Source organism: Ptiloglossa arizonensis, unplaced genomic scaffold (genome assembly GCF_051014685.1).
Source record: "Ptiloglossa arizonensis isolate GNS036 unplaced genomic scaffold, iyPtiAriz1_principal scaffold0231, whole genome shotgun sequence".
NCBI classification, from domain to species: Eukaryota; Metazoa; Arthropoda; class Insecta; order Hymenoptera; family Colletidae; genus Ptiloglossa; species Ptiloglossa arizonensis.
Window position 1 is genome coordinate 127,501 of NW_027478601.1, and position 6,332 is coordinate 133,832.

General features: G+C 53.3%; 1 non-coding gene and 1 pseudogene across 1 annotated transcript; both read left to right on the forward strand.

Moving 5' to 3' along the window:
* The first annotated feature begins 163 nt into the window (after positions 1 to 163).
* LOC143154639 (5.8S ribosomal RNA) lies at positions 164 to 318 on the forward strand. The gene has a single exon (XR_012994228.1). It is a non-coding gene; the product is annotated as a 5.8S ribosomal RNA (ribosomal RNA).
* A 1,535-nt stretch (positions 319 to 1,853) lies between these two features.
* On the forward strand, positions 1,854 to 4,723 carry LOC143154634 (large subunit ribosomal RNA; annotated as a pseudogene).
* The last annotated feature ends 1,609 nt before the right edge of the window (positions 4,724 to 6,332 follow it).

Here is a 6,332-nt window from a genome sequence, read left to right on the forward strand (position 1 = left end):
GCGTTCATGTGCGCGAACTTTCGACGTGTTCCGTCAGTCGGGACTTTGTGTCGTCAATTTGGCGACGCCCAAGCCTCCTTCTTTCTACGTTTGGTCGGAGGCGCGGGCATCGATTTTCAAAACTAGAACCAAAGAGAATTTAAACGCAAAATTGCATAACGATTACCCTGAACGGTGGATCACTTGGCTCGTGGATCGATGAAGAACGCAGCTAATTGCGTGTCAACGTGTGAACTGCAGGACACATGAACATCGACATTTCGAACGCACATTGCGGTCCACGGATAAAATTCCTGGACCACGCCTGGCTGAGGGTCGTTCACATAACCTAATACTGCTTGCGTTGCTATCCAATCCCCGCCGTCGTTTCCGGAGAGAATGGAAACGTTTCAGAGTCGGGTGTGTACGGAGATGCTTACGTACGAGCGAAAGATGGGCAGTTCGTTGGCGATTGTCGCGGACGTGCGAAAATAACGATTTGCCTGCGCGTCTCCATATGTAATCGTTCGGACTCGCGAGAGTGTTGCGGCGTCGCGCGTCGACTTAATACGACCGCCCGTGAACACCGCTCCCTACGATTACTTTGAAGTTTGCGCGCGCATATATTCGTCTTTCGCCCGAATCGAATTTTGCCGCGCTCCCAACGTTGCCTGAAATGATTTTTACGTCGAGAAAGGAACACGAATCGAGAGACTAATAGAGGACAAAAATGAATCACCCCACCACGTGAAATGTGGCATTTGTTAATAGTCGTCGTTCGCACAGCCCCAGGGATTTGTCGGCCAGCGGGGGTCGTCGTTGCCCGCGATGTCACATCAAATTTACCGCGACCACTATCGAGGGAGGTCTTTATCTTCGAACGTTGAAGACTTCGGCCACGTTCGTCGAATCGAATTTTTGACCCGTCGATGTGGTTCGTTTGGTAAGAGATATGCTCGTGCGTGCAAACGTTTCTGAACCTTCGGTGCTGTACTTAAAATCCTCTTTGGAGCGGCTCGAACGCAACGACAAACTTTGCCACAATGAAGGGAAACTGCTGAAGGGAAAGCGAGAGGTTGGTCACCCCATGTCTCTGTTGTCGATCGTGAGACCGCGCGTATAACCGGTCGTCCAGTCCACGACAACTTTTTCGAATTCATCTCGGACTTGCTAACACCGGGTTCTCTTATCCTCCTCCTCCTTCTCTTCGTTCTGCTCTGGAGAATAGGAGTCAGATCGAGAGTGAGCGAGAGAGGGGAAGAATAAGTAGAATCGAAGTCGACGCGTGTTAGTAGTATTCCTTTAGTATGTTTTACTGGAAAAGCAACGGACGGACGTTAAAATTTCAACCGGTTAAACGTCTAGCGAGCGTTTCGCATCGAATTTCAGTTAGAGAGACACTTTGGCGAGGTGCTTGAAAATCTCTCCTTGTCACCGAGAAAACAGCAGGCTTCCTTTTCTTCGGTTCAACGCGAAGAACTCTCTCAATCGACAGAACCATGTAAGCGTCACCGATGGGATTTTGCGTCGGGCGACGCCGTACGTGTGGGAATGCGGTGAAAAGAAAAGAATCTGCGTGAGAGATCGGGAGAAAATGCTCGTCGAGCGCGTTACTGAGGGAAGGAATAAGACCTCTCGTTCGCGCCCCGACGTCGTTTCCCCACTCCTCGCTCGTTCTTCTTTTACACCCGTCCACGTCGGCGTATATCCCCGCCTACCCTGGTACGCGAGCGAACAACGATTGAAGAGAGAGGATCATCATCGCGTATGCAACTGCAGAACACGTCGAGTTGGGACGAAAAGATTGTGGCGCCTTGCTCTCTTTGATTCGGCGTCGTTGCCTTTCGCTGTTAAAGAAAAACACGTTTGTTTGACGACCTCAGAGTAGGCGAGATTACCCGCTGAATTTAAGCATATTACTAAGCGGAGGAAAAGAAACTAACAAGGATTTCCTTAGTAGCGGCGAGCGAACAGGAATGAGCCCAGCACTGAATCCCCGCGGTATTGCCGCAGGGAAATGTAGTGTTCAGGAGGATCCGCTTATCCCGTGACGTCGAACTGAGTCCAAGTCCAACTTGAATAGGGCCATTTACCCACAGAGGGTGCCAGGCCCGTAGCGACCAGTACGCGTTTCGGGAGGATCTCTCCTTAGAGTCGGGTTGCTTGAGAGTGCAACCCTAAGTGGGTGGTAAACTCCATCTAAGGCTAAATATGACCACGAGACCGATAGCGAACAAGTACCGTGAGGGAAAGTTGAAAAGAACTTTGAAGAGAGAGTTCAAGAGTACGTGAAACCGTTCAGGGGTAAACCTGAGAAACCCAAAAGATCGAACGGGGAGATTCATCGTCAACGAAGCTGGCCCCCGTTGGTGCGCGATAACCCGAATGGGCCTTCCTGGTCCCATGAAGGGGTTACACCACCTTTGGGTGAAGTCCGGTAACGTAGTCGTGCACTTCTTCCTTAGTAGAACGTCGCAACCCGTTGTGTGTCGGTCTACGGCCTGAGCTGCATTGCCTGTCGCGGCGCCTTCGTACGCTCGCGGCAGAGGCTCGGTCGCCCGACCGGCTGCACGACGGTACTCTGACGGTATCGGGCCGCAACCAATCCATTCTTGAAATGTGTGTGCGTCGGGCCCGCCGCAAGCTCGGACAGTTTACCCGGAGACGACGGATCTGAATGCCGTCCCCGGGCCTGGCCAGCTGTTAGCAGGCGGTGTCCTTGGACTGGCCAAGCTTTGAATTACCGGTTGGCGACGCTACTGCTTTGGGTACTCTCAGGACCCGTCTTGAAACACGGACCAAGGAGTCTAACATGTGCGCGAGTCATTGGGAGAAGTAAACCTAAAGGCGCAATGAAAGTGAAAGTCGGCCTTGCGTCGACCAAGGGAGGATGGGCCGCTTACGTATCGGCCTCGCACTCCCGGGGCGTCTCGTTCTCATTGCGAGAAGAGGCGCACCCAGAGCGTACACGTTGGGACCCGAAAGATGGTGAACTATGCCTGGTCAGGACGAAGTCAGGGGAAACCCTGGTGGAGGTCCGTAGCGATTCTGACGTGCAAATCGATCGTCGGAACTGGGTATAGGGGCGAAAGACTAATCGAACCATCTAGTAGCTGGTTCCCTCCGAAGTTTCCCTCAGGATAGCTGGCACTCGCTCGTTCCTCCGCGAACGCATGCGAGTTTCATCTGGTAAAGCGAATGATTAGAGGCCTTGGGGCCGAAACGACCTCAACCTATTCTCAAACTTTAAATGGGTGAGATCTCTGGCTTGCTTGGATCATGAAGCCACGAGATATTTTGAATCAGAGTGCCAAGTGGGCCAATTTTGGTAAGCAGAACTGGCGCTGTGGGATGAACCAAACGCAGAGTTAAGGCGCCTAAGTCGACGCTTATGGGATACCATGAAAGGCGTTGGTTGCTTAAGACAGCAGGACGGTGGCCATGGAAGTCGGAATCCGCTAAGGAGTGTGTAACAACTCACCTGCCGAAGCAACTAGCCCTGAAAATGAATGGCGCTGAAGCGTCGCGCCTATACTCCGCCGTCAGCGGCAAGTGGGGAGGGACGTGTCACTCCCGGGTGACCGTCCTCCATAAAGCCCTGACGAGTAGGAGGGTCGCGGCGGTGTGCGCAGAAGGGTCTGGGCGTAAGCCTGCCTGGAGCCACCGTCGGTGCAGATCTTGGTGGTAGTAGCAAATACTCCAGCGAGGCCCTGGAGGACTGACGTGGAGAAGGGTTTCGTGTGAACAGCCGTTGCACACGAGTCAGTCGATCCTAAGCCCTAAGAGAAATCCTATGCAGATGAGGTGTCCTAAAATAATGAAACATCGTACAAACAGAAACATAAAAGAGACACACACCCATTGGGCGAAAGGGAATCCGGTTTCTATTCCGGAACCCGGCTGCGGAACCGCTTACCATTCGGGCCCTCGTAAGAGTGTTCGTCGGGGTAACCCAAAATGACCTGGAGACGCCGTCGGGAGATCCGGGAAGAGTTTTCTTTTCTGTATAAGCGTTCGAGTTCCCTGGAAACCTCTAGCAGGGAGATAGGGTTTGGAACGCGAAGAGCACCGCAGTTGCGGCGGTGTCCGGATCTTCCCCTCGGACCTTGAAAATCCAGGAAAGGGCCACGTGGAGGTGTCGCGCCGGTTCGTACCCATATCCGCAGCAGGTCTCCAAGGTAAAGAGCCTCTAGTCGATAGATTAATGTAGGTAAGGGAAGTCGGCAAATTGGATCCGTAACTTCGGAATAAGGATTGGCTCTGAGGAGCGGGGCGTGTCGGGCTTGGTCGAGAAGTGAGTCTGGCTGACGTGCCGGGCCTGGGCGAGGTGAACGGTATCATTACTGTTACCGGGATCCGATCTCGGTCCCGTGCCTTGGCCTCTCACGGATCTTCCTTGCTGCGGAGCTTCTGTGGCGTTTGACGTCGCGGTCGTTTCTTCGGCCGTCATTCAACACTCAGCTCAGAACTGGCACGGACTAGGGGAATCCGACTGTCTAATTAAAACAAAGCATTGCGATGGCCCCCAAGAGTGTTGACGCAATGTGATTTCTGCCCAGTGCTCTGAATGTCAACGTGAAGAAATTCAAAAAAGCGCGGGTAAACGGCGGGAGTAACTATGACTCTCTTAAGGTAGCCAAATGCCTCGTCATCTAATTAGTGACGCGCATGAATGGATTAACGAGATTCCCTCTGTCCCTATCTACTGCTGGACAAACTTTGTTACCGAGCAAGGAAACAAGGAGCCCTGGGGGCTCACATACAAGATCGCCCAAAAGAAGGTGCGAGTTGAGACAGCTGTCTCCAACATTCGAACGCAAGACGGCTATACGATGGACTGGAAATCCACCGCCTCGCAGCTCCTCGGAGCGTTAATCCCGGACGACACGACCGCGGACGAAACGCCGGAGCAATCGAACATCAGGCTGGATTCAATCACCGACCCGCCGACGGAAGACTGCACAGTCTTCACTAGGAAGGAGGTTGGAGACGCGATCTGGAGCCTAAAGCGAGGAAAATGCCCTGGTCCGGACCGTTTAGAGGTCGAAGTTCTAAGACGCGCGTATGGATCCGTCCACAGCGGTCTGCTTCGTCTCTACAACGCGTGTCTGTGCAAAGGAGTATTTCCCGTCAGATGGAAAGTCGGCTCTATCATTACCATACTGAAAGGGCCCGACAAACCACTGACGGAGGTCAAATCGTATAGGCCCATTTGCCTACTTTCCATCTTGGGCAAAGCGTTGGAGAAGCTGATGTTGCTAAAATTGAGAAAAGTGTTTCTGAACCCCGACTACTGCTCGGATCGGCAATACGGATTCAGGCCTGGACGATCCACTGATGTCGCGTTAGTGAAGTTCAGGGACCTGGTGTCTGGCCGAGAAGAAAAGTATGTATTGGGACTCTCCTTCGATATCTCCGGTGCTTTCGACAACGTCTGGTGGCCCAGCATCCTACAGAAGTTGAAAGCCCGGGGATGCCCTCGAAATCTATACAGACTGATGGTCGACTACTTCGCCGAGCGTGAGGTCACGATAGTTTCCAAACACGGCATCGTGCGCAAGAAAGTCACCAAAGGCTGTCCACAGGGTTCGATTCTCGGTCCGAGCTGTTGGAACCTAGTCTTCGACGAAGTTCTGCAGCTCCTTTCGAACACCGAGCTCGCGTGCGAGCCCATAGCCTACGCCGACGACCTTCTCGTGATTGTTTGTGGAAACACGAGACGCGAGTTGGAGCGCAAAGGCCAAAAAGTCGCGGACGTCATTTCTGGTTGGTGCGCCACCCAGAAATTGGAGCTGTCAGCGACCAAAACCGAGATGGTCCTCTTGAAAGGTTCTCTGGATAGAGAAAGGCCTCCTGTGGTAAAGATTAACGAGAGAAGTGTGGCCCTTAAGCGTACCATCCGGTACCTGGGGGTCCACTTTGACGCTGGTCTGGGAATAAGATCCCATGTCGATTATTTGAGCGCTAAGACCGCGCGAACGTTTTACGCGTTAGCGCGGCTTGCGCGTGCGAAGTGGGGACTCGGACATCGAGCCATGCGAACATTGTACGATGGCCTCTTTGTGCCGATAACGGCGTACGCCGCTGCCGGCTGGGCTGACCGCCTGGGCTCTGTTACGAAGACTATCCTTGCCAGAGCTCAGAGACGTGTGCTGCTCGGCGTCACCAAGGCCTACCGCACGGTATCTACCGATGGAATCTGCGTGATCGCCGGTACGATGCCGGTAGACCTGGCGATAGTGGAGCGTGCGTGCGCCTTTAACATCAGACGACAAAACGACATCGCCCTGGGTGACTGTCGAATAAGTCACGATGAACTTGAGTCAGGAGCGGTATCCCCCTCGGAGGCAAAA